General features: G+C 37.6%; 1 long non-coding RNA gene across 1 annotated transcript; it reads right to left on the bottom strand.

The window, feature by feature from the left end:
- Positions 1–404: 404 nt before the first annotated feature.
- LOC113970944 lies at positions 405–5,491 on the bottom strand. The gene is made up of 3 exons (XR_003535392.1): positions 5,477–5,491; positions 3,589–3,591; positions 405–2,288 (listed from the first exon to the last, which is right to left on the bottom strand). It is a non-coding gene; the product is annotated as an uncharacterized LOC113970944 (long non-coding RNA).
- Positions 5,492–7,971: the final 2,480 nt, after the last annotated feature.

Here is a 7,971-nt window from a genome sequence, read left to right as displayed (position 1 = left end):
AGCTCACCATCCATTTAGAGTCCTATCAACTTCATTTAGTTGTTTGTCCTTTGTATTTGAACAGCCAGCAGAGTCACGGGAAGGCAGACCAAGTGCCTCCTCTGTGCACAACATGTACACTAAGTTCCTTTAAGTTAAAATTACTAAAGTTTTATTTACAAAAAGAACAATAACTAGTTTGAGGTAAAAGCTAACAGTTTCACATGATGAACTACAATCCAAAACCAGTTCAGAAGATATCTTGAGCTGACTGCTTGCCAGGACGCCTGGGGAAGGGAGGCAGGTACAGATTCCCCATGCACCACCACCCTGCTGTGCAGAGCACTACTCTTAAGATCTGGTCAGGACTGCAGGTATCACACTGTTGAAAGAGTGCGAGCACTTGGTTTCTATCAAAGCCCACCTCATGCAGCAAGCTAAGACTCATGAATACTAATCAAATCTAAACCCTTGTTTAGCCTCAGAGATCAGATGAGATAACAAAGGAAGATGAGAATAAAACACATTTCTTTTTTATTGTGCACTATTACAGTAAGCCCAATGGTATGAACACTTAACACCAGTATAGTCCTTTAATACTTCCTTTTTTGAAAACGTTTCTAAACTATAATAATATATTATATTTAATAAATACAATTACTACCAACATTTAACTGATTCTTTATTAGAATCAATTATATTTCTGAAACAATCAAGCATCCTACAATTAAAAATAATTGTTTCATTAGCACACCCCTACTAGACAATTACACAAATGCATTATTTATGTAATTAGATACATTTACAGTTCATTATTCCACTTTTTATTCTATTGTTGCAAAGCTACACATGTAAAGCCTTATTTCATAATCTTCCTTGCTTTCTATTGACGTGGAGATTGCATTTAATTTATTTACTCAATTTCAACTTAAAAATCAAAACATGAAAGAGATTCAATCCCTACAAAAACAATAATTAAAACTCATTTATTTGTCATATGGGTGAAAAGTAAAGGTAACAAAGTATTTTCTAGGGAAAACCACAGAAAAAAACAGCTGTACAAACCAGATTTTTAGAGGTTTCAGAAATACAAATTAAAATTTCTACATGCCAGGCTCTTAAATGAGAATTTGAGGGTGAGCATGAAAAAGAAGTTAGTGAAAAATTACTGTCATTAGAACTGCTTCCAAGACCATGTAATTGTCTATTATGGCATCAAAACCAGTTCAGAAGTTTTGACAGTCATGACCATGAATTAAGGACCTGATTTTCAGATGTTCCAGTTCTCCACATATTTTACCACCCTCACTTACGGCTGTGATTGTCTAGGCTTGCTAAGAAAACACAATAAAATCTACCAACCAAACACCACCAAAACACCACTGCCACACCTGGTCAGACCAAAGAAGAAAGGACAGATGTGTGAGAACTCAAAGGGGCACCTCTGGCCTGAGAAACAGAGGACAAGGCATGCTGAAAGCTCACCAAGCAAGGCATGGTGGCCTGTCTGCTAACTGATGAGAATACTGCAATAATTCAGAAGAGAAAACAAGTGAATATAGAAAAATGCAAAGACTTTTCCCCTCTATCAGCACACTAACAATGGCCTCACAGACTCCAGAAAACAAGTCTGTCAGACCTGTTCCCATAGGGCTCTGAAACAATGGCTATTAAGGCCTCCCTTCTGATCCCTCTGGTCTAAATATGGGGTGGCTGCCACACAATTTCAAACCTGGGACTCCTGAAGCAGTGACCAAATGAAAAACCCAAGCAAAAAAAGTCTGCAAACTTCTACGCTTAAGTTGCAGCAAAACTCATTTTTCAACAGCATTACACTTTACTTTCACTTACTTCATACAAATTTTTGTAATATTTAGATCATTGCTTGTTGTACACACATTTACTTTTTTTTTAAGATTAGAAGAGTGAGTTCATCTAGCTGTTGCTGGTTTTAGCTTTCTTAATGAAAGCTACATTATAAAGCTTACAGGGTTAATGGAGAAAAAATTACTTTTTAGGTAGAGTTCCCAGGCAAAGCTCTTCTCCCATCTTCCATGGCCCTGGTGCATTTCTCAAAGGAGCTCAAAGAGGCTTCCACTCTCATTCACTGAACAAATGAGGACAGAGCAGAAGGATAAGACGTTCAATAATTGCTTATGCTTGCATTCTTTAAAGTTAGATACTGGGAATGGCAGGGAGTGTAAGGAAATAAGTGACTGTTGCTCCATCCATTGACACAGTTAAAGATGTAGCACCACTGCAGTTACCTCAGGTGCCATCACAAGTGCTTCTTTCTAACTTTTAAGATGCTTCCTTCAAGCCTGGGTGAAAGATCTAGAACTTCGGTGTCCTGTGTGTTTCTTGTTTTATGACACAAGTTGGCTGGCCATAGTCAGAAGCAGACACTTGGAGAAAAAGAGCAGCAGAACAAAAGGTGAAGAGGAAAAAACTGTGATGATAACTTAACTTATTGTTCTTCAGCAGTCTTGGTGTTGAAAGATATGCCCCTACTCAGCCTGACAGCCAAACATGACAACTATCATGGCAATGAGAATCCCACCAACTGTATTTCATTAATAACAATAACAGATCACCTCTCAGATCCTGGGAAATGGATAAGCTACTTGAAAACATTTGACGACTGGCCAGCTACATGCAGCAGAATCTGTCCATATATTACATCCTTATCAGGCACTGCAACTCCAAAATAGTTGAGGTCAGGAAGGCAATTGAGAAAATCCTCAGGCAGAAGATTTCATGGGAAATCAGCTGCCCACATTATAAAGCAATCACCGACCAACAAAAGAAACCCCAAACAAATACTTTTAAATGATCATGCATTCACCCCTGAGTTTTCTGCATTGAATTTGACTGAAATGGACAGTTATACTGGATTTATGTTGATATGCGTCCAGCTTTCCTGATTGATTTGTCTCCTAATTTTTTGCAAGTTTAAAAACTTCTCTTATTTAAAGTTATTAAAGGGTATCAAGCAAAGGAAGAAAACTATCTACCTCACTGCAACCTTGCTTTAAACCTAGTGTTTATACTGAGTAGAAAATCTTAAGCTCCACTGTGGTTCAGAGTTACACAGCTCCAATGAAATTAAAACACACTGGTCTACCTCGCAGTCCAATGTTATTCCTCATTGCATCTGGCCTCACTTACAAAACACTTCAAACTTCATTTGCAAAGAAGCATGGCTGCCATCAAAGTCATTAAGTCTTAAAATCAGAAGAAAGTTCTTCCAAGCGTGTTTATTTAATCCAAAACATTAACATGCTGACAGCTGTTGAGCTGCTTCATTTAGCTGTCACAACAGACCACGGAGCACCATAGTGAAATGGACACTTCTGTGTATGACATCTGCCACTCTTCTATTAACTGCTGCTTCACCACAAACATTTTACTGAATAATTGATTTGGCTAGGTGTATGCAACAGAGTATCTTTTTTTTATGCATTAAAACATCTGAGGTTTTGCACTACAAGGTTCTGCCTAAAGTTATTAAGTCCAAATAGAAGATTTTTAAACTGCCATTTTTTGGCTATGACATGAGAAGGACGCCCATAGAGAGGTAACATGCCTCATCTGCTTAGGAAAGCATACCTACTGTAACAGAAGTTGAAAAGTGTTACTAAAAATGTTCACATTGAAGGTTTTAATAGAAATAAAAATTCTTAGGAAAGCTTCATCCTGACAGTGCTGTTCTTGAATCCAAAGTCTCTGCAACTCAGTGGGAAACGCAGCTCATACAAAAGCAATTTATATTGTGCCACAGCAGAGGTAGAATAGGGTAGCTTTAATACCAAGAGGGGAAAAATCATCACAGTAGACACCTTTCCAAAATTTAATAAAGAGAAATGTAGAGTACTTGTGACTCTCAGAAGTCTGTAAGAATGCTTGAGAATCAACAGTTCTCAAAAACAGGCTTTAAGTCTGGAATTCTCCTACTATCAAAAACCTGAAGTCTGGGTTTGGAACTGACTGAAATTATTATGACAAAGTCTCCTTGAACCAAATTTGCGAAAACTGCAAGGTAAATCACAATGCCACTGAAATACTCACAAGTAGTATCTGCAAACCATAAGACTGCATAGCGAGAAATAGCCTTTTTCTTTCACCTGGAGATGGCAAAAAAAAAAAGGGTTCTGTGTTTTTTCCCAGCTTTGTAGAAAGTATAACTGTCTCCCTAGATTTAGTTGAGTATCTGAAATTAAAGTATTGCCCTTTAAAGACAAAAATACAATAGGTTGAAGGAATAAGTTCTCTGTTATTGTCATTTGTTATGCAATGGAGATGTGAAATACTGGTTCTGGCCTTATCCAAATGCCTGTCATTGGTCTCCAAGATAACAACCTTGCTTGGAAACAGAAACCTTTATACCTTTTACAGAAATGTTTAAATCCAAAATGAAATGAAAAACAATGAAAAGCATTCTTTCACAAGAAAGCAAAATATACATAGCTGGCAATATCTCTGGAGGGCAATCCTCAAACACTGCTACATGATACCCCAAAGATGCAGCACCTGATTAGACTACTGGAATTGTATCCTTTGAGTTTGCAATCAGCTCAGATGGTAATTCCAAAATGGGAACTCTGCAGAATATGATTTACTGTTATAAGATGGGAGGAAAAAAAGACAAAAAAATAATGAAGGCTGGGATTGCTGACTTGTACATCCAACAAATGACAACTTTTTTGCTCATTTTGGAGATGTTCAACGTGCCACTGGACCTGAGCAATCTCATCTACCTTTGAAGCTGGATCTGGTCTGGGTGGGAGGTTAGGGCAGATGACCTCCAGAGCTCCCTTCTGAGGAGCATATCACAACAGGTACCAGAGCTTGAGTTCTCCAAATAGGGAAGTAATTTGAGTTACAATAATACTTAAGTCTTATCGAAGTGCTGCTCTAGATCTAGAGTCATGCATCCTTTTAAATAATTTATGAGAAATAAGCATAGCAATACTGGGATCAACGCACTCCTGCATGTAGGTAGATTGGACTATTCCTTGATTACTGACAGCTTCCCACTACAATATGAATATTTTCACCCTTTTTCATAGGCTGAGATGATTGCCTAAGTTTACTCTAGTATCTAGAAACAAGTACTTTCACAGGGCAATTCATCAGCATCCTAAGACAGATGGGATGGTTTGCTCTGTCCAACTGGCCCTTCCTCTCCAATGACTACAGAAGGTAGAGATGACTACTTTAGTCCAGAAGTCTGGCTTTTAGACAGATCAAATTCAACTACACAAATCCTTTAAGTTACTGGCCAGGGAGGAACCAGTAACTACTCACTGGGATAAGGTTTTCCATCCCTCTCGTTTACACAGCTCTGAAGGTGGCAAGAGAAACATAAGTCCAGCCCAAGAGCCATAACTAGTCTCTTCATTATCCAAAGGAGGAAGGAAGAAAGATGACTGTTGTGGATTCAACTCCTGAAGTGCTAAGGGTGAGTACATTATAAGGCCAAACCATTCATAACTACAATATGCACATCTTCCTTATGTGCCTTGAAAGTGATTTTCAGGGTTAAATTCACCAGTGATACTAGTAGAAGCAACCATGAGCATACCCTTGATATCTCCTTAGACTGTTAGTCCTTGTTATTCTTTAATTTCAATTTTCCTCAGAAGAATTGCAGCAGAGATATGTTTGGTGCATTATGTTTATCAATTATATTACCACTGCAATGTTTTATCTTAACAATTTAATGCAAAACCGAATTACAGTGACTTAGAATGAACTTTGAAAATCTTCCTAAGCAATTTATAAGGGGAAGCTCCAGAAGAAAAAAAAAAATTAGGTTTGTTTCTTAATTTACTGCAGAAAGGCAGTGCAGGTGTTGCACAAATCTCTGTATCTACCAACATAAGTGAAACCCCTCTTATTTTAGTGTTGTGATATGGTTTGAAGCTGGCTCCCTGCCAAGTCTCCAAACCTTACCACAAGACTCTCCGCCTCCCAAACCAAGGGAGAAAAGAAAAAAAAAAACAAGAGAATCGAAACGAGAGAGAGGCAGTTAAAGCAATATATATAAATATATTTACACTTATATTACAGTTATATACAATTGAAAATACATATACAATTTCAAAAGGGAAAGGGAAGGGGGAAGGGAAAAAAGGAACACAAACAAAATAAAATATACACGATCAATAGCCCAAGATCTAGCAACTAAAAGAATTAGCAAAAGAATATCTTACTACTCTCCTTGGGACAACGGAAAGTTGCGCTGGAATGACCGCCGGCAACCTCCGTCTCCCAAGGTTGGCAAGGCCTTACCAGGCCTCACTGTCCAACCTGACAGACTCAACAGCAGGGAAACCCACACCTCCAAAGTCGCCGGAAGGAAAGAGGGTGAAGGCCTTTCCTCCTTTCTTCTTATACCCCGGCTTACGTAAAAATTGTAGGGAATACCGGGTAAATTTGGGCACTTCCCTGGTTACAAACTGGTCACCAAGGAAGGCCTAGACTGAACTACCACATGCTGTTATATCATCTGCTTTACTACAGTCTTACTACACTTGTTACTGCCGCTCAGGGACATTACAGGCCTAAGTTAAACACAGCATGGCAGGCTGCCTGATGCAAAGTGGACATCTTATCTTTCTTAACCCTACCCTTCCCATAAATCCACACCCATTTCAATGAACAAAACCACTGTTTCATGTGCATTGATGAAAACTCTTCAGTCAGCATGGAAATAATTCTAGTTTTATACAGGAACACATTAGGGTAGAATCTGTTCCAATGTTTGAATTTCAAAGATTCACAAAGCTGAGCTCTGCATTCACACATTTTCAAGGCTCTTCCTAGAGCGGGGGTTTTCAGCAGCTGCACAGTGCTGCAAGTTGGCGTAAGTTCTTGTTATACTGCCATGGGCTAAATTCAAAATCCTGGTCTAACACTGATGGCAAACTACAATTAGTACTGTTCCTACATTAAAAAAAAAAGAAGTAATTCATGGAATCCATCATTTTCATAGCCACATAAAATTTTACCAGTAAAATGTTAAGCTTTTCTGACTTCTGTTCACTCCTGCTAATTTCTTTCTCTGGATTTTGTATGAACTGCTGCATTTTACAAAAAGGAAAAAAAACAGCCAGAAAAATAAATTAGTGGGGACAAAACTTTCATAATTTCCAATTCCTCTACCCATTCATGGAAATGTCAAACAAAATATACAGTCTATCATTCCAAATGACAACTAAGGTTCATGTAATTAAATATTCTGTCCTGGACATAAGCTATCACCAGACATTCAGAGAACAATACAACGAATCTATAAATTGTAAATATATGTTTTAGTCGTTTGTCTCCTGACATAAGAGAAGGAATTTATCCAATGCAAATGTTCCTGTTATTCCTACAAAAAATTAATACACTTCTGACCCCTGCTTCAATATCTTCCTGCAATGAGTTACATTACTAATATAAATATATTAAAAAAATAAATCACAGCAGTATAATATTTTATCTTATTTTTCTAAATTTGCCTCAGGTTATCTTGAGTACTCTCTAAATTCTTGGTAATTTGCCAAATAATCTTACACTTCACCACAACAGTGAAGCTAAAGTATTTTCAAAAGAAAAGAGTTTACACTGTAAAAGCCTTTTAAGTGTTGCTTGAGTGTCTCTTAATAATTGAGGTGAAGTTCCTTATCATGTAATGCATTCTAGGTCTAAATATGTTCTTCTATGCTTGGAAATTCTTTTCCAAGATTACAAAGGAACATTCAGGACATAGTCTAATGATATATCATTTTAAGTCCTCTATGTCCTTCTTCACTGATACAGTCAGATCTTCTTTTCCAGTTTCTTGTTTCTTCTTGGAAATAAATACAGGTAGGGTTCAGCATAACACGGCTGCGTGTTTGGAGGAGGAAAGGTGGGAAATTCATTAGTTTGCAACTAACACTAACTTATTATTAGTTTCCATAGCCTGATGTGTTAGAGCAATAAATGGAAGAAATTCCTGAG

The sequence above is a fragment of the Neopelma chrysocephalum genome, unplaced genomic scaffold (genome assembly GCF_003984885.1).
Source record: "Neopelma chrysocephalum unplaced genomic scaffold, ASM398488v2 Primary Assembly neopelma1_80b, whole genome shotgun sequence".
Taxonomy (NCBI): Eukaryota; Metazoa; Chordata; class Aves; order Passeriformes; family Pipridae; genus Neopelma; species Neopelma chrysocephalum.
This window is presented reverse-complemented; position numbering and strand designations above follow the sequence as displayed.